Raw genomic sequence first — 24,526 nt, 5'->3', positions numbered from 1 at the left:
TGTAAACGGGGCCTTATTAAAGATGTTGGTACAGAAACAAGAAATTTGAAAATAGATGTAATAAAACTTAATATTCTGAAAAAGTTTAAAGAACTTACGTGTATAATTATATGATAAATGTCTTGGCGTATATCGTTACACTGATTGATACTGGTGTATCTGTAGAATAATAATACTTGAAATACAGAGTGCGATGATGATGATGATGATAGATATAAAATATAATGAAGTCAAACACCAGGTCGGGCATTTTATATCTACTTGTAAAAATTGTCATCTTTAACTCTGTCGTGTCGAAGATAATTGGGGTTTCCTCCCTGTCATGACATTTATCAAAACATTGAATTATCGTATGGAATTGATTGGGAATATTTCCTTGATTGATGTTTGATGCAGAATTCCTTACTACCATGACTGGATTATCGTATCAAATTGATTGGCATGTTTGATGAGTTACTTCTCGTGATTGATTGATTGTGTAATGATTACACTAAAAAACGCCAACACAATTTTAATCCTTTTTACCAATTTTTCGACCCTTTAAGTGAATATATAGAAAATCTTGATATTTTTTGATATCAAAAAAGACGAGTAGGAGATTTTATTTATCACCCAATTCCTTCTTACATGCCCAAATAGATAAATATAATTCTTTGCTGTTGATTTCACTTTTACTGAACATTACGGCGTAGTGATACATCATTTTTTGACAGCAATTCAACGATTGCAAAGTCCTTTATATTGACCCAGTGTTTCCATCAAGGACAATTGAATAACAATGGTTCATTTTTATTTTAAAAAAAGTTACTTTTAATAAGAAATGAACTGTTCTTTGAAAATGAAAAAAGTAGTTCCTTTTCAACTGACCTATCAAATTCATGTAAAATTCAAATTCATATCTCCTAAGGAGATATCGCAGTAGATTATGAAATATATCACACAAGCGATATCTACTGTAGAATGTATTATTGTGTGATAAAATTTAATTAAATCAACCTGTCCATAATATCATATTTATTTTATTGGACGTTAAATCTGTAATAAACAACAACAACAACAACAACAATTTAATCCTTTATTTATAACTATAAATCTGAAAGATAATGCTATAAGTAAAATCAGAAGTACACGTTTATTTACAATATACATATATTTAACGAAAATAAAACACATTTTAACATATTTGAAGTCTTAAATGTAAACAACAAAATTCTTTATAAGCCGGAGATTAATAACTTTAATCAGGGGTGAAAACATTAATAAAGATGAAAGAGATAAATATAGTTATTTGAAGCAGGGGTAGTTTATAATGATTTATTATACTCGCTTGCAACAAAGTAAATTATGTTATATCCCAGAATTACCTGTCCATGACCATATCCCGATTGGTGTTAGGCGTGTTATGATAAACCAATCAAAGTCACAGATTGAGGAATAGATTCTTCAATTACTCCTTTTATATGGTTGTGTATGATCGAATGATAAAATGTATATCATAAATGATTTACAATTTGCATGAATATGTTTTAGTATTTGTGTATTATCACATCTGATGGGCAGTTAGCACATAGGGAATATATATTTATCTGTTTCTCAATCATTTTTAATTGCTGAATACAATCCTGTTTATATAAAAAAACGTTTAATAAAAAACTATAACAACGTCAGATTTTTAATGATGACAATCGGATGGAAATCGTACTGGTTATGATAACATGATCACACTGTCCCTCACCAATTAATCATAAACAATTATTATTCCATGTCTAATCAGGACACGATTAACTAGTGTTTTGATATGGTTGATTGGAATGTAACGCGGAAAACCATCACACTGTCCCTTACCAATCACAATTAATTATTATTCCGGGGCTAATCAGACCTGATTACATCTAGTGTTTTGACAATATTGGTTTTGTTAGGATGAGGAAAACCTGTCTGGTCTTTATAATCGACATGACAGAGTTAAACATGACAGTTTTTATAGGTAGATATAAAATAATGACCCGAGGAATAGTCATTATATCACCTCGTCAATTCTCATATCATCATCAACTTAGCTCATTATTTCAAGTCTGGTCATCACCGCGATCTATATTCTAATAATATAACTAGTTTGTTACAAGGTAAGTTGTCAATACTTTCTCAAGTCATTGTTAATTCTCTGGGGCTTGGGTTAAATGATATTTTATATCGAGTACGACTTGAGTATATTCAATAAGGTTTGGGTGACCGAGTGACGTGATCTGCTACTGATACAAGTGCTAAAAGTTCGATCCCCAGTGATATATCCTCCCATCTCTCACTGGTGTTTCTTTTTCCGGATCTCCTCCTCCCCGCCTCCGCGTGTGAAGACCCGCACTCGCAATAAAATCTCGGAAATAAATTCTCGTTCCCTTGTGCTAATTAATTTCTACTAGTTATCAATGTGAACCGTCTTTCTTAAAATCATGATTCTGTGTTACAATAAAGCCAACCTTTCAACAATATATAACCTATCACTTATAATAATTTATTCATAATTTATCTTTCAGAAAATCAAGCGTCATGTTGTCCTGGATCAAGAAACGTTGTAGACGTCAATCAGCCCCCTCCGGTAACTCTACGAAGAAACAACGGAAATGTTCATCTCCAGGAAGTGATGTCACCAACCAATTTTATTTTGAAGAGAAGAATACGTTTCCAGATTTGAATCATTCGTATGAAGAGATTCCGGAATTCAACACCATGTCGTATTTAGCGTATGATTTGGCGCGAGAGTTTACCCCCCTTCGCCAAGCACTTAGACAAGAATTATCCAGCCCTGAAGTGTGTTTAATTTGTCTTAAAGAGTACAGCCTTGATTACCCAGTAACAAACGGAAGCTTATGCACCTGCTATGCTGAACCAAAAGCCGTCGAATCTTTAACTTCTTGTATAGAAGACTATGACGTCACAGACAGAAGATATAGTTGTGATCACATGTATTCATCTATAACCAGCGAGAAACGTCGGCGTATGTTTAGACGGAAATCATACATTAGAAAACGCCCGCTACCCGAACTTCCGCCAGAGCAGAAAGTAGACACAGATGTTAGTGATTGTGAAAGCGAAAGTAGTGGATATTATGAGAATATTGACTCTGATGCAGATATATCTTCTGTCGGTCCCTGGATGTCAGATTCTATACTGGTATAACTTGTTGATACAATAATTAAACCAATTTGACTGATGGTAATATATAAACGCCCGATGTTAACCTAGTTGTGATGAAAAGCCATTAGAGGCAACTTTTGTCGAATTCGTCTGCTGTATTTAAACAGAACCAATTATGTTTAAGTTTTATTGGACGTACTAACACAAGGTTGTACTTCATATGAAAATATAACGACACATTATTTAAAGTCAAGTGGACTATAGGTTATAACAACTTACGTATGATACCACACGTGCTGGACAATTATTTATTAATATGTTATATATATTTCTGTTATCGATATGTTATCCAATTCTTTATAATTGTTATAAATTTGTTGTTTAATAAAATATGTTATCGTTTATCTTTAAGAAAGTTATAGTTCTTCTTTTAATGTGTGTGGCAGAGCATGGGTCGATATGTGACCTTGGGTTATTTCACATATAACCAAATCAGCCACTAATGGAAGCAGACCACCATTAAATTTCACCATCTCGACGAATTGTAGTCCGTCTATTTATAGCAATTCTCTTTCTCTCTCTGTTTTCTCCCCTTTTGCATGCCCAGTTTTGTTGATTTTTTGGTCTAGAATGGACGAAGAGGGTTTGAATTAACATTTTCTGCCAGGTTTTGGTAAATATTCATGATTTTGAGGCGGAAGGATAACAGGGTTATCAGGATGGCTACGGCGATATGTACGGCAACTAGTTACATGTTTTTAGTATGCTTCTTCAAGTTTGTGTATCTCAAAATTTTGGTGGTCAACCTCATAAAAATTTTAGTGCAAAGACATGACCATTTGTTCCTCTGTCTGTAGTGAAAAGCATTCAGCCCAACGAAAATTTGGGGAAAAGTTGGAGGTGGGCAAAGAAGCCAGAATTAACATTGCAGTCAATGGGGAAATTAATGGTGGTCTGCATCCTAATATACTGTAGTTGTCCCCCTTTATCTATCATTTGCTGTACAAACTTATTATCTCGCGTAATCGAAAATGTTAAACAAGAACTACCATGACTGCATATCTAATGTATGGATTTCTATAATTATGCAATTTAAGATACTGAGCCGGTAGTGCCAATTATTAATATGTAAAATAATGCGCTACGTCACATTGCATTCAGGATTGCATGGAATGAGGGAATCACCATTTTGTGTGATCATATGATAGCCAAGACATGCGCATGATAATGGCAAAGACAACGTTTCTATAATATTTTGAAGTTTGTGACAACAGTGCCTCTACTAATCCACTACAAATTGGGGAGCCCATTATGTATTTTGAAAATAATACAGGGGCGGATCTATGAGGGCACTGACGATCGCAAACATCGAGTAACCTGAAGAAATTCACGATTTTCGCGCATTTTGCCGCAATGGCAGTCTTCTCCTTCTCCAATTCCTTGCGTTTTCTTTCACGCCTCGGCATTATGATGGAAAAAAAGACGAATCTATTCCCTAGCCACTTCACTATTTAAGCCTTGTTACTTGTACTGTGTACTGTCCACACATGAAACTATGCTACATCAAGTTGCACTCATGCGCGTCGGTGATGGGCATGAGTGTATACGCCGCCGATTCCACAAGATGCTATCATTGATGTCTGTATATAGTCACCCTATATGATTAGGGCACCGTCAGCTAAACAACAAGAATTCGTTTGAAAGTGGAAGCATTAATTAGACCAGACTGGTGTGTTTGAGTCGATGGTTTGAGTCATTTCAGCAGTAAAAAAGGGCACTGTAGTGGATCCGCCTCTGTAATAAAGAGATATAATTCCCAGTAAACCAACCCATGACAATAAGCCGCAAATAAAGATATTTCAAAATCATATTCCAATATACAAGAGCAAGATTCGGCTACTCCTAGATCTTGTCTGTGATGTCACGATTGTGGAAGCGGATGCTAAACGGCCAATATGTGTGGTTTAATGGTCGAAAGCGAGACATTACGTAATATACTGAAACAACACGAGTGATGTAGTCACGGGTTGTTGTTTCAATATATTACGCAATCTCTTACCAATTTTTCAAACCTTTAAGTGTATATAATTTAATTAAATCAACCTGTCCATAATATCCTATTTATTGTATTGGACGTTAAATCTGTAATAAACAACAACAACAACAATTTAATCCCTTAAACTTTAATCAGGGGTGAAAACATTAATGAAGATGAAAGAGATAAATATAGTTATTTGAAGCTGTGGTATTTTATAATAATTTATTATACTCGCTTGCAACAAAGTAAATTATGTTATATCTCAGAATTACCTGTCCTTTACCATATTCCGATTGGTGTTGAGCGTGTTATGATAACCCAATTAAAGTGACAGATTGAGGGAATGAGACTTCAATTATTATTTTTATATGGTTCATCATGATCGAATGATAAAATGTATATTATAAATGATTTACAATTTGCATGAATATGTCTAGTATAGATTTGTACAGTATCACATCTGATGGGCAGTTAGCACCTAGTGAATATATTTATCTGTTTCTCATTCATTTTTAATTGTTGAATACAATCCTGTTTATATAAAAAAAAACCTTTAATAAAAAAACACTAACAACGTCAGATTTTTAATGATGACAATCGGATGGAAATCGTACTGGTTATGATAACATGATCACACTGTCCCTCACCAATTAATCATAGTCAATTATTATTCCATGTCTAATCAGGACACGATTACCTGGTGTTTTGATATGGTTGATTGGAATGTAACGCGGAAAACCCTTCGGACCATCATAGCTATATTGAAGGCAATATGTTATGATAGCACCATCACACTCACCCTTACCAATCACAATTAATTATTATTCCGGGGCTAATCAGACCTGATTACATCTAGTGTTTTGACAAGGTTGGTCATGTTAGGATGAGGAAAACATGTCTGGGTATTATCATCGACATGACAGAGTTAAACATGACAATTTTTATAGGTAGGTATAAAATAATCACTGAAGGAATCGTCATTATATCACCTCGTCAATTCTCATATCATCATCAACTCAGCTCATTATTTCAAGTCTGGTCATCACTGCGATCTATATTCAAATAATATAACTAGTTTGTTACAAGGTAAGTTGTTCATATATTCTTCACTCAGTGTTAATTCTGTGGGGCTTGGGTTAAATGATATTTTATATCGAGTACGACTTGAGTATATTCAATACGGATTTGAAAACAAGGTTTGAGTGACCCAGTGACGTGATCTGCTACTGATACAAGTGCTGAAAGTTCGATCCCCAGTGACTGGAAATATGTCCTCCAGGCTCTGACTGGTGTTTTACTTTCGGGATCTCCTCCTCTCCGCACCCGCTTGTGAAGACCCTTGCTCGCAATAAAATCTCTGAAATAAATTCTCCGTCCCTCGCGCCTTTAGTTAGTCGATAGCTATTTAGTTTCTACTAGTTATCAATGTGAACTGCCCTTCTTACAATCTGTAGCAAATCCATCGTCAATAAAGCCAACCGTTCAACAATAATCTATTACTTATATGTTTTGTTCACCAAACAATATAATAATTTATTCATAATTTATCTTTCAGTGAATCAAGCGTCATGTTGTCCTGGATCAAGAAACGTTGTAGACGCCAATCAGCTCCTTCCGGTAACTCTACGAAGAAACAACGGAAATGTTCATCTCCAGGAAATGATGTCACCAACCAATTCTATTTTAAAGAGAAGAATACGTTTCCCGATTTGAATCATTCGTATGAAGAGATTCCGGAATTCAACACCATGTCGTATTTAGCGTATGATTTGGTGCGAGAGTTTACCCCCCTTCGCCAAGCACTCAGACAAGAATTATCCAGCCCTGAAGTGTGTTTAATTTGTCTTAAAGAGTACAGCCTTGATCACCCAGTAACAAACGGAAGCTTATGCACCTGTTATGCTGAACCAAAAACCGTCGAATCTTTAATTTCTTGTATAGAAGACTATGACGTCACAGACAGAAGATATAGTTGTGATCACATGTATTCATCTATAACCAGCGAGAAACGTCGGCATATGTTCAGACGGAAATCATACATTAGAAAACGCCCGCTACCCGAACTTCCGCTAGAGCAGAAAGTAGAAACGGATGTTAGTGATTGTGAAAGCGAAAGTAGTGGATATTATGAAAATATTGACTCTGATGCAGATATATCTTCTGTTGGCCCCTGGATGTCAGACTCTATACTGGTATAACTTGTTGATACAATAATTAAACCAATTTGACTGATGGTAATATATAAACGCCCGATGTTAACCTAGTTGTGATGAAAAGCCATTAGAGGCAACTTTTGCCGAATTCGTCTGCTGTATTTAAACAGAACCAAGTATGTTTAAGTTTTATTGGACGTACTAACACAAGGTTGTACTTCATATGAAAATATAACGACACATTATTTAAAGTCAAGTGGACTATAGGTTATAACAACTTACGTATGATACCACACGTGCTGGACAATTATTTATTAATATGTTATAAATATTTCTGTTATCGATATGTTATCCAATTCTTTATAATTGTTATAAATTTGTTGTTTAATAAAATATGTTATCGTTTATCTTTAAGAGAGTTATAGTTCTTCTTTTAATGTGTGTGGCAGAGCATGGGTCGATATGTGACCTTGGGTTATTTCACATATAACCAAATCAGCCACTAATGGAAGCAGACCACCATTAAATTTCACCATCTCGACGAATTGTAGTCCGTCTATTTATAGCAATTCTCTTTCTCTCTCTGTCTTCTCCCCTTTTGCATGCCCAGTTTTGTTGATTTTTTGGTCTAGAATGGACGAAGAGGGTTTGAATTAACATTTTCTGCCAGGTTTTGGTGAATATTCATGATTTTGAGGCGGAAGGATAACAGGGTTATCAGGATGGCTACGGCGATATGTACGGCAACTAGTTACATGTTTTTAGTATGCGTCTTCAAGTTTGTGTATCTCAAAATTTTGGTGGTCAACCTCATAAAAATTTTAGTGCAAAGACATGACCATTTGTTCCTCTGTCTGTAGTGAAAAGCATTCAGCCCAACGAAAATTTGGGAAAAAGTTGGAGGTGGGCAAACAAGCCAGAATTAACATTGCAGTCAATGGGGAAATTAATGGTGGTCTGCCTCCTAATATACTGTAGTTGTCCCCCTTTATCTATCATTTGCTGTACAAACTTATTATCTCGCGTAATCTAAATGTTAAACAAGAACTACCATGACTGCATATCTAATGTATGGATTTCTATAATTATGCAATTTAAGATACTGAGCCAGTAGTGCCAATTATTAATATGTAAAATAATGCGCTACGTCACATTGCATTCAGGATTGCATGGAATGAGGGAATCACCATTTTGTGTGATCATATGATAGCCAAGACATGCGCATGATAATGGCAAAGACAACGTTTCTATAATATTTTGAAGTGCCTCTACTAATCCACTACAAATTGGGGAGCCCATTATGTATTTTGAAAATAATACAGGGGCGGATCTAGGAATTTTGAAAGGGGGGGGGGCGCAAAATGAGGGCACTGACGATCGCAAACCTGAAGAAATTCACGATTTTTGCGCATTTTGCCGCAATGGCAGTCTTCTCCTTCTCCAATTAGTTGCGTTTTCTTTCACGCCTCGGCATTATGATGGGAAAAAAGACGAATCTATTCCCTAGCCACTTCACTATTTAAGCCTTGTTACTTGTACTGTGTACTGTCCACACATGAAACAATGCTACATCAAGTTGCACTCATGCGCGTCGGTGATGGCCATGAGTGTATACGCCGCCGATTCCACAAGATGCTATCATTGATGTCTGTCTATAGTCACCCTATAGGATTAGGGCACCGTCAGCTAAACAACAAGAATTCGTTTGAAAGTGGAAGCATTAATTAGACCAGACTGGTGTGTTTGAGTCGATGGTTTGAGTCATTTCAGCAGTAAAAAGGGGCACTGTAGTGGATCCGCCTCTGTAATAAAGAGATATAATTCCCACTAAACCAACCCATGACAATAAGCCGCAAATAAAGATATTTCAAAATCATATTCCAATATACAAGAGCAAGATTCGGCTACCCTTAGATCTTGTCTGTGATGTCATTATTGTGGAAGCGGATGCTAAACGACCAATATGTGTGGTTTAATGGTCGAAAGCGAGACATTACGTAATATACTGAAACAATACGAGTGACCCAAAGCTTCAGTTCCTTCTCGCAATGTAATTTGCAATTCACCATTGCATCGGAAAAACAAGTCGGCCAACCATGGCAGCTGGCCACTGGATCAAAAACATGAATTATGGTGCCATGGTAATTGTAAAGATACCAGAAACCACGAATGAAAGACGGAAGATGCATCGCGTTTCTAGAATTACATTAATAAAATTTGATGTGCTCAGGTTAAATAGTGGACGCCGCGGTGGTTCAGTGGATGTGGTGCGTGTAGGCTCGATAACCATGAGGTCCGGGGGCCGAGTCCGGTGTTTGCCGAGGGAGTTCATTAGGATTTTAAAGTGTGGCTTACCCTTGTCAGTGGTACAGAACCGAAGGTGTCTAGTCGTTCGAATGGTACGAAAAAGCGATTTCGCATGTACACGTTGGCGTGTAGTAAAAGAACAGTTGGAATTCAAAAGAATAGTAGAACGTAGTGCTGGTGTCCGGGCAAAGGTTCCCCCACCCCATATTGTGTACTGTATGCCCGTCTTCAATATCCCAGTTTATGCAGAAATGAGGGAAATTTTGCCCGGGCAGCGGCACTATGGCCTACTTTTATATCTAATCTTTTACGTACACGCCAATGAATACAAGGGTCCTCAGTTTTTCCGAGGTCAAAATTCCGATGAACTTTCTCGGCCAATGGAGGGATCGAACACGCGACCTCTCGGCTAGCGTGCCAGCGTCTTACCCACTTAGTCATCGTGGCTCCGAATAATGCTTGAAGTTTGGGTTTTCTCAAAAAGTTTCTGTATTGTGGATGAAAAATGTGGTAGTCGTCCCAATCATGCCAACTTCAACTTCTTTAAAAATTGAGCTGGTTCTCACGTAAAAATTATAAACGCAGATGCTATCCTTTTAAAGTCAAGCAACCAATTCTGACAAAAATTCAAGAATAATTTACAACAGTAGTAAATAACAGTAGTTCGAGTTATTCTCTTAGCTCGAAGCTTCTGGCCCTTTCCCAGGCCTCTGATAACTATATATAATTTCCAAACCTTCTAAACAATAACCACACTTTTCCAGGAATCTGTACTGAGTCCAATCTTATGTCGTATGTACATAAATGCTATCCAAGTTTCTCATAGCTATAATATTTTCAGATGACACTGCCGTGGATTGCTGTAAACCTCACATTTTTAAAATAAACATTTCTTTAAACTAGAACCATGGTCAAAATCAGTTTTCAATAATATTTGTCAAATTCAGTTTTACCCAATATTACTTTTTTGTGTTTATCAAGTACGTTTTATTTACGCCAATATTTACAAGCACATGTTACGTACATTTATATTATGAATATAAAATAGACTGTCTGTTCTGCATAAACGGGTTAATCAAAAGGGAATATTACTTTGTTGATATCAACCATGTTTAAACCCCAAATTAAAGTAGTGTACTAAATATGCACAAGCAGTATGCGTGTCGGGGCAATTATTATGAAATTGGTAAATTTCATGTTTATGAGAGGGCTACTCCCGCCTCCACCTAACCAAATATCCTGCGTCAGGCACTGGTTCAGTATATAAGTTGATGTGTTCGACGAATCAGATTGCATACCCCAAAACAGGATTACTGCGGTTTATTAACAAATCACCCTCCGCTCCCCTTCCCCATCGTTAAATACTTTCGTCACTATACACTTTGATACACAAGCCGACACTTTTAGATACATAAAACTGAGACTTGTATATACGGAAACGCTAGGACCACTGCTTCAAAAAATTTACGTAAATCTTTGTGATTAAAACTAAATACGGGAATAATTTTAATTAAACGGGGTTGTTTTATGAATAGATTTACTAGAAATACTTACTTTCTGTAGTCGCCATTAAATACACGACGAACAACATTTCGAGAGAGAGAGAGAGAGAGAGAGAGAGAGAGAGAGAGAGAAATGGGGTTTAACGTCCACTCGACACAAACTAGGTCATTTCGGGACTAACATATGGTTTAATTTTATGTCAATAATTCACTTGCGCGTAGGGGTCTTTAGCAGTGGGAGGATCACACTTCGTAAAAACCATGCTTCAGATGGCAATACTGTAGCCAATCCGACCATCACAACTATTGTTAATCCAATTTTAACAATTTTTGTATCATAAAAGTTTAAAATTGCTTTAATGTCAAAAGAAAAATTGCCAATCCCTAAGTGAATTGCAGAACAAGCCCGAGGCGCGGATTTTTTTGATTATCCTGAATAATGCGAATGCAAGCTCATTAGGACCATCTTTAGAATATGGCTGACTCTAGTGACGAAAAGTGGACTTTGACATAACCAAAAGTATATATTGATATCAAGCTAATACATTATTATGCCCAACATTCTAAAATCTTGCCTGTTTGCTTCTGGAAGAAGGAATTGCAATGGGCTTTAATTGGATAAATCAAGGACTAGTTATACAAAGTGAAGATTTTAATTACAATTGGATAATGGAGAAAATTAGGCTGATAGGAGATATGAAACTTATTTATTTTCCCATGGGTTAATTGTCACCTTTAAAGAATATTATGCTTTGCGTCAAATCTAATTTTAATATTGTCCAATTTATAACGAGAAATAACAATAAATTTAATCAAATGTATTCAGGGCTAGTTATATACACACAGTGGCGATTTTAATTACATTAAGGTCGCGCAGTAATTTGGCCGAAAAGGGATTATGAAACTTATTTCTGTTCACATTGGGTTAATTTATCACCTTTATAAGTATTCTGCTTCGAGTGAAATCTAATTGTTGATATTCACAATTTTATAACGAAAAAGAATAATCTCTACTGCTAGTAGCTAAGTAACAAAACATAAGTGACAGTTTTAATTCGAATTTGAATTAATAAATTTATATATATTTATAAAACAATTTGATTTGCCTCGAAGCAAAGTCAAAATTTCACGCTATGTGAAAATAAATCTGTTACACTTTCGGTCAAACTGTCTTCATTATCTAATTTAATCAAAATTTTAATATATTATATATATTGTAATGCTTAGTTTCAAATGAAATGAAATGGGGTTATATGTTTTACTTTTCTGATCCCTGCATTGGCCGAGAAAGTTCATTCAGATTTTCCGGCGTGGTTTCCCCTTGTCAGTGATACAGGATGGAGGGCCTGACAAGGGCAGCTGTCTAGTCGTTCGGATGGGACGAAAAACCGAGGTCCCGTGTACACATTGGCGTGCACGTAAAAGATCCATTGGCAGTTGGAATTCGATATAAGAGTAGGCCGTAGCGCCGCTGCCCGGGCAAAATTTCCCTCATAGCACACTGTATGGCGTATGCCCGTCTTCATTAGCCCAGGTTTGGAGCAGAACAGTAGGACGTTAAACCCCATTTAATTTCATTTACTTTTCTACACCACCTGGACTAATGAAGATAGGCATACCCCATACAATTTTCGCCCGGACAGCGGGGCTAATCTCTACTCTGATATTGAACATAAACTGCCCAGAGGGGACCTGTACATTTATCCGAACGACTAAAACCCCTTCCTTGTTAGGCCTTCCGTCTTTGACAAAGAGAACCACGCTATAACGACTACACGTTATTCCTTGGCAGTTGGAATTCGACAAAAAGTAGGTGGAAAGGCCAATACCCGGGAAACATTGCCTCCATTGCACACCGATGTATGCCCGTTTTCATTATCCCAGCTGGTACAGAAATACAAATATACGAAGTTAAACCCTATTTCATTCTCTGTTTAACTTGAAAATGGTTATCTATTGATGTTATCATATATTGCTTTATTGACAGCACATTTTGTGCATATTTACTCACGCACACACATACCCCACCCCACTACAATGAAAAAAGTGTCGGTTACTGGGCTATGGTCATTTGAATATTGACGGCCATGATCATGTTGGACCTATCTAAGGACCCTTCAGTCCGATCAAGCTTAAAGGAGCCAAATCTCTATAATTGGAACCTAAAATCCACGAAAATGGGTCAAAGGGCGCATATTATGGCAATGTGCCAGTATGCACGCAAACAGTAGTAGTGCGTGTTGGTTTATCAAGCATGATGTATTCTGCTACAGTTTGATTTGAGGAACCCGAGAAAACACCACCAGGTTAGACAAAAGGTCTTTGTCACGTATGGCCGAAGCTACTGCCTACGTCGAAGACCTCCATGGATGCATGAATACCTTATTTGGCTGCCCATCTCGCTTAAATTACGTTAGCCCCCCCCCCCCAAAAAAAAAAAACCCCAAAACAATTCCTGTGGTTACGTTTATTTGGTTCCCACAATAGCGTGGGTAGAAAGGTTCAGTGTTTAACTTCTTTGTTGCCAAGAACACTTTAAAATCGATTCATAGGACCTGTGAAAATGGGTAAAACAGGCTTAGTTTCGGCAATTTTAGCGCCCCCTATGTGTACATACATGTACACAAGACACAATTCTATGAAACACTATTACTGTTTTATTTACGAGCATAAATATAATTGTGTGTTGTTAATAAAGACTAGAGAATCCTGGTTGAATCGTAGCTCAGTAATTGTACTCAATAGAATTGTGCTCTGTGTATATTCACTTATATAAAAGCTACTGAAACTAAGAACAGGCATCGTGATGGCTAAGTAAATAAGACACTGGCTCGCTAACCAGGTGGTCTCGGGGATTTTCCGACGTGGTTCCCCCTGTAAATGTTGGAGGACCGGAGGCCTTGCAAGGACAGTGTATAGTCGTTCGGATGGAACAATAAAAACGTCATCCCGTGGACACAATGGCGTGTACATAAAAGAACCCTTGCTATTCGATATAAGAGTAGTTTGTAGCACTGTTCTCCGGACAAAATTTGTCTCGCAGCACGTTAGCTTGCTTAGAAAAGTAGGACGTTAAACTCCATTTCAGTTGAAACTAAGAACTACAGTTAGCCCCGATCCCGTTCCACATCTTTTCGCTTCTTTTCACTCTTTACCACCATCTGTTCATTCGTAACTGATTTTTTGTGAAATGTGAAATTTCACACATACACGTTTATTGCATGTATTTATATTTTTCATGTGGCAACAAATATATGATGCGTAGAATTGCTCTGCATCACCTCGCTTTGCCCATACACAAACCCATACTCGCACAAGGTGCGTTATAAATAACAATACAATTCAAATGCTACTATATTTATTTAATCAATTGGATATAGTGTCACTTTGTCCCGTTCCATTTATTGGATACAGGGTGGTTTTATTCCGTTCAAGCTATTTGCACAGTTCAGGTGTTTTGGTATATCCCTCACGTCCCCTACATGTGCTTCCTTTGTATTTTCCTATAAGATGTTTCCCCTTCAAATGCTGAGGACAGTGGTCCTTTGCCCAGAGCTCAAGTTTGTCCTCGCAAGTTGATTTGCAATTTGTTATCTCGGCTCTGTAGCAAGCACAAATTGGCCAACCATGACATTTATCGACTGTACCAAAATTATGAAGAATTTTGTCGTGGTTGTCGTTATCAACAACTTTACAATAACAACTGAAAAGAAATCAGAAACGACGAATTAAAGAAAGGAAATGGGGTTTAAAGTAAAATTCAAGTATTAGAGAAAAAACACTAAAAATTAAAATTTCATCGTTATCAAACGAATCGCCAGGCCATTTTAATGCGTTATTATGCTGTTACAATAACGTTACGTCATAACAGAGAACAATGACTATGTGGAATATAAAAATTAAAACGAAATAACATTATTTAAATATCAAACATAATTAAAATAATCAGCCCTTAGCATTCAAAATTGGGTGATATTTAGCGATAAAGTTGCTTTCTTTTGTTTCCAATGTGCTCTATTTACGATATCGACTTTCGACGAAATATGAAGTAGATAAAATGAAATATGTTAGTGAGATTCACCACTCATACTTACTGTCTGTCACCTCCATTAAAGAGATTTCGAAAAAACCAAGCTTCGGATGGTAATATTGTAGCTAATCCGACCATTACAACGATTGTTAATCCAATTTTAACCATTTTTGTATCCTATAGCCAAAAATTTTAGAAAATTTCTTTAATGTTAAAAGAGCAAATTGCCGAATTTAACACCGGCTTCCAATGACGGTGACATTATAGACAAATGGTGATATTTTAGTATATTCATGTTGAAGGAAACCGGGGTAAACGCAGTAAACCCCAGGTTCAGAAGCCACACTAGGGATCGAAGCCACGATATGATATGATAATGACTGACGGTAATGGCGGAACACAGCGTCCATTTAGATCGTTCTAGTTCAAGGTGGTATAACGCGAAACCATCTTTAAGAACATCACGGTAAAGGATAGGTTTCCAGGCAAAGAAACATTTCAATGAGGGCGTATAAAAATGTGACGAGTTGTTTCTTCGTACTAGCTTAACGACAACATTCGTGTTTTGATAGTCTCGGGTCCAGATCTTCACGTTATTTGTCGTCCTGGCTTTACGGCGACTTCGGCTTTAGGCTGCATCTATGTTTGAACATTCTACCTCAATTAGGAGGAGAGTTATTGTGTTTCAAAGTCTCAACCAATCAAATTGCTTATCGCTCTGCTTACTCTCAGCAGAAAATGGTCATGATCAAACTTCGTCAAGGTATTGATGTTATGAAACTATACACCAAATTTGATCACTCTCACCTAATTAAAACTAAAGTTATGGTGTCCCAAAGCATCAACCAATCAAATTACTTCTCTCTGCGTAACCTAAGCAGAAAAAGCGCATCTTCAAACTCCATCAAGGCATTGACCTAATAAACACCTACACCAAGTTTGAAAATTCTAGCTCACTTAGACCCAGAGTTACTGGGTCCCAAAAGGTGAGACGGACTGGCAGACAGACGGACAGACCCATTTAATAGTCCCCTGCTTTCTTCGAAAAGCGGGGGACAAAAATGCTAAAATATAACGCATAGTCCGATATTTTTAAGAGAGTAAACTAATAGGAATAATAATCTCTTGGAGCCATTTAGTAACTGGATAGAGCAATAAACTATAACACATACTTATGAACGAGAGCATCGCTAACGCTGCAATATATACTCTTCCAAAAAAGTAGGGGATATTCAGAAACAATACAAAACTGCGGAAATGCACTGCTGTTTTTATTAGAGGTAACCAGTGTATGTTAATAACAGGTCAATTGCCTACACATGAACATAAACAGTTCATATGGGCGGCTTATCTGACGGCCCCATTTAACTCACAAAGAGATACACTGTCAAAAGTGAAAATGGATGTTTTTGTTTTTTGTCTTAATAATGAGTAATTGCTCCACCAATCCTCGGACATTCAGCAATTCGCCGTGGCATGCTCCTAATCAACCGTCCAATCACGATTTGGGAACAATCTGACCCACCCCTCTTGCGGTGCCACGGCCAATTCTTGCAGTGTTGACGTTGACGTCGACGAAAACGTCTCCCGATCATATTAAACGTAACATACTAAAGCAAAGATACGTTAAACAGTAAATCTTATACAAGAACCGATAGATAAGCAATCATGGATAGGATAAACCAGCAAGCGGCAGTTGTCATCAACCCTTCCTTGAAGTGTCAAATTTGACAATACCCCCCCCCCCCACACGTGTATGGAGCTATTGAGTGTCGCATGTGCAGCTCATTGATTCTGTTGGAACGATAAGTTCTTCATCTGTGAACATACCCTCAAGGCATGTCAAGTGGCCATGACTATTTATCATATCACAACCTGCATAGGTATTTGCATTTTAATATCCCTTACTTTTTTTTGAAGAGTATACGTCCACATTCCAGCATTGATTGGTGTGGTACTTTTTAAAATGAAGAGAATGAAATATGAAATGGCTGTAATATAAGAGGCAAAGAAGGCTAGGCGTTGGGTTTGTTTTGCCAAGTTTACTGACAAAATACTAACAAAAAGGTGGGTGTGACACTGCCCCAGGAGGTCGGGGCAAGCACCAAAATTAAATAGTCGCTGTCTTTACGGTATAAGGAATAAATATGCAAAGTTCCAAGATGATCCATTCAGAATTGCAGCCTGTAGACGATAAATACAAAAAATGGACGTGGCTCTGCCCCTTGGGGTTGGATATGGAACAATATAAATAGGTACCACCCTGTTACTGAAATGACATCAATAGTTGACGTCCTTAGTGTATAAGGAATAAGTATTCCAAGTTCCAAGATAATCCATTCAGAATTGTGGCCTTCGGGCGCTAAAGGCAAAACTTGGGCGTGGCTCTGTCCCTGGGGGTCGGGGAATTCACCAAAATCAATAGTTGGCGCCCTTAGGCTATAAGGAATACATAAGTCAAGTACAAAGTTGATCCATTCAGAACTCCGGCCCGTAAGCGATAAACACAAAAAATTGGGCGTGGCTCTGCCCCTGGGGGTCGGGACGTGCAGTTGTCGTCCTTAGGCTATAAGGAATACATATCCTAAGTTCAAAGACAATCCATTAGGAATTGTGGCCTGTACGCAACTCACAGAGACACAAAGAACAAATGGGTGTGGCTCTGCCCCTGGGGGTTGGGCAATCACCAAAAAACAATAAGGGACATCCTTAAGGTATAAGGAATAGGTATGCAAAGTTTCAAAATGATCTGTTAAGAATTGCGGCCTGTAGATGACAAACAATTAAATACAAGAAATGGGCGTAGCTTTGTCCCAGGGGGTCGGGCATGCACTAAAAACAATCATCCTTAGGGATCAGCCTGTAGGCAACACACAAAAAGAAAATGGGCGTGGCTCTGGCCCTGGGGGTTGGGCATGCACCCCAAACGATAGAAATGTTCCTTAGGGTACAAAGAATAAGAATGCAAAGTTTCAAGATGACACGTTAAGAAATGCGGCCTGTAGACGAAAAACAAATACAAGAAATGAGCGTGGCTCTGCCCCTGGGGATCGGGCATGCACCAAAAACAATAGGGATCATCCATAGGGTATAAGGAATAAGTGTGTAAAGTTTCAAGATGATGACTTAAGAATTGTGGCCTGTAGGCAACACACAGACACACAAAAAGAAAATGGGCATGGCCCTGCCCTTGGAATTGGACATGCACCCCAAACTATAGGGATGTTCCTTAGGGTACAAAGAATAAGTATGCAAAGTTTCATTATGATACGTTAAGAAATGCGGCCTGTAGATGACAAACAAAGAAATACTAATAATAGGCGTGGCTCTGCCCCTGGGGGCCGGGCATGCACCAAAACATTAGGGATCATCCTTAGGGTATAAGAATAAGTATGTAAAGTTTCAAGATGATCACTTAAGAATTGTGGCCTGTAGGCGACACACATACACAGACAGGGGCGACGGCAATATACGTCCACATTATGAACGTGGACGTATAGAAAGCAGTATATGTTGAGAGAATACTCTTCGAAATGTCGCCCAAATAAATAAGTAGCTGTTTTCCCATAAGTATGTGTTATAGTTTATAGTATATTACGTTTTCATTTAAATTCTTACAATTATTTTTAAATCTTGAAATCAGTAAATTATTACAAACATTTTAAAAAATCTTACCGTCTTTTGTCTTCAAAGAGAAAAACTAAAGAACAGATGTTAGATCTGTAAAATCAAGAACTAATTATACCAACAAAGTGATAAGATTAATTACATGTTGATAATAAAAAATATTTTGCCCGAGTGTGTATATAAAATTAATTTCTATTCACATTACGCTCAATTATCACTTTGTATAAAACGTTCAGCTTCCAGTCAAAATACATTTAATGAAATCGTGACGGAAAGTTGACAAATATAATCAAATCTTTCAATTATTAAGATAATGTGCTCGTAGCCAAATGGCACATATACCCCATGTAGGTACACAGCTGCCAACTGACGTAATAAGGGTGTTTCAGCGCTGCCTGTTGACACAATGGGGAGAAACATTAAATCCAGCCTGTTGACGCATTGGGGAGAAAACATTAAATCCAGCCTATAGAAACAACACTTTGAACTTTTGTTGGGGCATCATACCGTAATATAACAGTTGCAATATATACCCATGTAAGGACACATCCGGTTTATCGTTGCTAAAAACACCTTTCCATACGAAACTTACACTGTCTGTCTACATTTAGCTCCGCTTGAGAAAAGACACGAAGCTAGCGAACCGACATTTTAATTCCTAAATCGACGATTTTAGTCGAAAACACTAAATATACTTCGAGAATTTTGAGAAATATTTATTTTGCTTCCATTTAATAGAATTGAAAATATTTATTTTGTGTCTGCATGGTGTATTACAGATTTAAAAAGAATTAGAAACGCATTCAAAAATAGGTTCCTCATTTTTGAAAATGACGGCCATTTAGGATAGATATCTATTCTCAAAGAAGATAGTTCTATATGTGGAGAATGACATTTTACCTTTCAAATTTCTAAACACGTTACTGGACAGAGTCTTCCCACAACATGTCTAATTTGCGTCTGAACGGGGAATAATTCAAAGAGTTTAATGATGTTTTCAATACTGAAGGTCAGAATATATGTGACGATTTGTCTGACCCAGACCACAGTAACCCGTTCGAGGTGTTTTACTCCTATCCCTTTAATCTTGGGTGTTTATTTAATCATCGTGTCTAGAACTTGTCGGAAACGGATAGTTTCATCATCTATTTGGGGTCTCTCCTTTCTTCTTACAGATAAATTTGTTTGTGAGTCCAAATGATACTGTATACACGCCCCGTAATCTAAATATAAAGTATGTGACGACACCCTTTGATGTTGGCATCCCATTATTTAAAAAAATGGTACTGGTAACGTGTTTTAAAATCGTACATTATTTATACTAGTAGAAATATTATGACTCCAGTTACGATTTCATAGAAATGTACGTGCGGGGTGGTTTCTGTATTTTAAGCAAGACATTGCGTAATATATTGAAACAACACTCGGACTAACGCCCCCGTGCAGTGTCAATACATTGATTAGGGGATACTCGATTAAACGTTTCGGAATTGAATTCTCCCAATCCTAAAAATAGTGATCTCCCAATCCTAAAAATAGTGACAATCGAGTGAAAAGGGGAATTGCAGCTACAACGCATGTGTGATCTGCATAAGAGGCGTACGAGCCGGGAGAGCTTTGAAGGGGCAAAGTGAAAACAAGTTGGTAAAATAAAATGCCCGAAATTTAATACAACACTAATTTTACTTTTATTTTAATTGAATACCACGAATTTGTACTAAATTGATTATGGATTAAAACATTTTTCGGGTATCGATTCTTATTTGTGAATGCAGCTGCAACAACCCCATTAAGTGGTTTAATTCAGGTTTGCATAGAGTGGGGTTTCGGTTGAAAAACGATTTGAAACTTTAAAGGTGCTTAAATGACAGATCACAGAATCAGCCGAGGTTTGCCCAATAATGCTCTAGAAAAATAGAAATATTTTTCAAAAAACAAAATTATAAATTATTTTACAAAATGGAAATCGAAATATAAAATTATAAGTACAAAATTACAAATAAAAATTGATTTACAAAATTAACAATTAATTTACAAAATTAACAATTAATTTACAAAATTAACAATTAATTTACAAAATTAACAATTAATTTACAAAATTAAAAAATGATTTACAAAAAAAAAAAAATAATTTACAAAATTAACCAGAGATTGCCAGGCAAGATACACCCACATTTTGCAAGAGATGGATAGAGAACAAGCCAAAAACAAAAACGATTTTTCGTACAATCAGGGGCCATAATCCAGAAAGTTATGGTCTGAAATGCGCGAATATCGCAAGAGACTGCAATCTTTCGGATATAAAGATAGATATAAAGATATATTTTTAAGTTTCATCAAAATAGAATTAAAATTGTGACCTCTAGAGAGCCCACAACCTTCGTGTTACATACTTTTACACAATTTGCGTACAAATTGTGACATCTACAGAATCCACAAGCTAAAACAATCCCCACTATTTTTCGTACAACCAGGGGTCATAGCTAGGAACTTACTGTCTGACATGGACAAATAGCGAAAGGAACCGAGATCTTTGAGACATAAACATATATTTTAAGTTTCATCAAAATCAGATCAAAATTGTGGCTTCTGTCCGATTTTTACGAAATTCAACCTCAACCGTCATTAGGACGTAACGGTGATACATTTAAACGATTTTTTAATCGGATAAAAGTTGTGACCTCTAGTTGGTCCACAATCTAAAACATGAATTTTCGTACAATCAGGTGCCATAATCCAGGAAGTTACTGTCCGATGTGCGCAAATATCGAAAGGATCCAAGATCTTTGGATTATAATCATACATTTCAAGTTTCATCCTAATTTGACTTATAGAGTGTCCACAAACTCCGTATTACATATTTTTACACCATTTGCGTACAAGGAGCGTCCATTTTGTCTGGCATATTTGAACTCAGCCTTCATTGATGTATAACGGTGATATATTTAGACGGTTTCTAAAATTGAATACAAATTGTGATTACTAGCGGGTCCATAGGTAAAAAATGCGATTTTTCTAACAATCAGGGGCCATAATCCAAGAAGTTACGTTCGAATATTCGCGATTATGTACAGGAACCAACATCTTTGGGATATAAATTTAAAGTTTCATCAAAATGGGATAAAAATTGTGGCCTCTATAAGGGTCCACAAGGTAAAAAAAGCGTGATTTTTCGTACAATCAAGGGCCATAATTCAGGAACCACGATCGTTATGATATAAACATGTATTTCAAGTTTCATCGAAATCGGATCAAAATTGTGACCTCTAAGAGGGTCAACAACCTTGATATACCATATTTTTTTTAATACTATTTTCGTACAAGGGGCGGCCATTAAAATTTTGTCCGTCAGTTTTGGTCCGATTTTCAAGAATATCGAACTCGCCTGACATTACGGTGCAACGGTGGTATATTTGAACGCTTTTTTTAATAATCGGATAATAATTCTGACCTATAGAGGGATCACAAGAATAAACGCGATTTTTCGTACAATCAGGGGCCTTAATTTAGGAAGTTACGGTCCGATATGTGCGAATATCGACAGGAACCGAGATCTTTGTGATATAAACATGTATTTCAAGTTTCATCAAAATCGCATCAAAATTGTCACCTCAAAATTGTTCTTAGATATTGATCCACTTGACATCCTGAGCACCACACCTCCAGAGACGAGTTTGCCTGCCCATTCAAAAATGACGTAAATTCAATACTAAAAAATGCCTCCAAATTACGTGAGTATATCAACTTTTTCAGGGACTCCCGAGCCTACCATATTCGAATTTCATCCTATCCCTCTTTTAAGCATAAAAAATGTTTTTTATTACGAAGGCAATTCGAACTGATCATTCTAAATCTTACTCCCTTGTTTCTAAGATGGAAATTCACTGGTTCTTACATCAAGAACGAATTATACAGAGTGACAATTTAATTACATTTTTATAATGAAGAATATATACTGAACGCCATGGAAAACGCATCACTTAGTTTTTCGTATAAAAAAATGATCCTGTAAACATATCTTATTTATTTTGCTTCTTATTGTGAACAATATGCAAATGGGAACACATCAATAACAGCACATTTGTGAGAGAGAGAGAGAGAGAGAAATGGGGTTTAACGTCCACTCGACACAAACTAGGTCATTTCGGGACTAACATATGGTTTTAATTTTATTTCAATAATTCGCTTGCGCGTAGGGGTCTTTAGCAGTGGGAGGAAACCGGAGGACCCGGAGAAAACCCACGAGGTTGGACAGGCGACCCTACTCCTTGTCACGTACAACCGGGGATTCGAAACAGCACATTTGTACACTTATGGATGTTTAATCTGTAATCAAGGGTACAAAGTCAGCGGGGTCAAACCTAAAGTACGACACAGATGTCAGTAGCGCGTGTGTCCTCAACGGGCCATCATCACGGTAGGCTACAGCATTAACGCGACCCCTGCAAATGTGTAGGGCGGTCCGGTGATGAAATGTGAAGCCTCCCCACACCATTACACTCCCCCCACCCCATCGATTCGTTTCGAAGACGCAGCAATCTGCAAGACGTTCCCCAAGACGTCTCCACACACGTTGACGGCCATCAGCGTGATAAAGATTAAAGCGACTCTCATCACTGAAGAGCACGCTTTGTCAGTCTACTCTTCTCCATGTCTGGTGTCCTTGAGCCCATATCAAACGCCGCTGACGGCGATGATCCCTGAGGATAGCTCCAACATAAGGTCGTCGTGCACGGAGTCCTACTTCTCTTAGACGACGTCTTACGGTGTTGGCACTTACTGGTCCTTGTCTTCCGACGACTGCTGCACCTGGCGAGTCGCTGGGCGGAATCTGTCACGCAGATGAGTGACCCGGATGTAGCGATCTTGAGCCTGGGTTGTAACGTGTTGTGGACCAGGACGTTGACGGTCACGTGTTGATCCAGTAACTCGAACACGTTCCACCAACCTTACGATAGTGGACTGATGACAATTGAAGTGTCTGGCAATAGCACGTGTAGACATGCCAGCCCTGGACATTCCCACGGCTTCATTCCGTTGATTTTCAGTAAGTCTCAGCATCTCTAGCTCGATTCCTTCACACGACCAACAACAAATTACGACAGATTGACGTTTCACAGTTCATGTACTGCACATTAAGTTGAAAACATGCTTTTAAAGGGCTCACACACAATGCTGCACGTGAATATTGGGTTTTTCATGTGCATCTCGTGCAATTTTTTTGTGTGCACACAGGCCGATATTTTTTGCGTTTGGGAGCATTGTGTGAAACAATAGTTCATAGTATTGCATAATATTATACATACAAAACCACCTAGTAATAAAATATTTGGAAAAAAAAAGTGATGCGTTTTCCATGGCGCTCAGTATATTTTGCCGAATGAGTATACATAATTATTTTCTATTCATATAAAGTTGCATTATCACCTTCTATTGAAAATTCTGCTTTGAGTCAAATAAAACTGTTACTAAAAGAAATAACTCTAAATTTAATCAAATGTTTAACTATTTAGCTGGTAGCTAAGTAACATATTGATGTGTATAATTAAAATTACACGTGGCAGTAATGAATAATAAGAATATACCACGACCACGTGTACACAGAAAAATGACATCACGTCATAGACGTCTAGATACAGGGGCGCCGGAACGATGAGTGCAAATGACCCCCTGCCCCCAAAAGCACCAGCTGCCCTTACTTTTTTCCTGACTGTCCTTTAAAATGTTTTTCCGT

At 37.3% G+C, this 24,526-nt stretch overlaps 1 long non-coding RNA gene across 1 annotated transcript; it reads right to left on the bottom strand.

Moving 5' to 3' along the window:
- Window positions 1–14,476: 14,476 nt before the first annotated feature.
- On the bottom strand, window positions 14,477–18,908 carry LOC130012476 (uncharacterized). Its single transcript, XR_008787906.1, has 3 exons — window positions 18,841–18,908; window positions 15,230–15,342; window positions 14,477–14,838 (listed from the first exon to the last, which is right to left on the bottom strand). It is a non-coding gene; the product is annotated as an uncharacterized LOC130012476 (long non-coding RNA).
- Window positions 18,909–24,526: the final 5,618 nt, after the last annotated feature.

The sequence above is a fragment of the Patella vulgata genome, chromosome 4, assembly GCF_932274485.2.
Source record: "Patella vulgata chromosome 4, xgPatVulg1.2, whole genome shotgun sequence".
NCBI classification, from domain to species: Eukaryota; Metazoa; Mollusca; class Gastropoda; family Patellidae; genus Patella; species Patella vulgata.
Note: the sequence above shows the minus strand (reverse complement) of the source record. Positions and strands in the feature narration are given on the sequence as shown.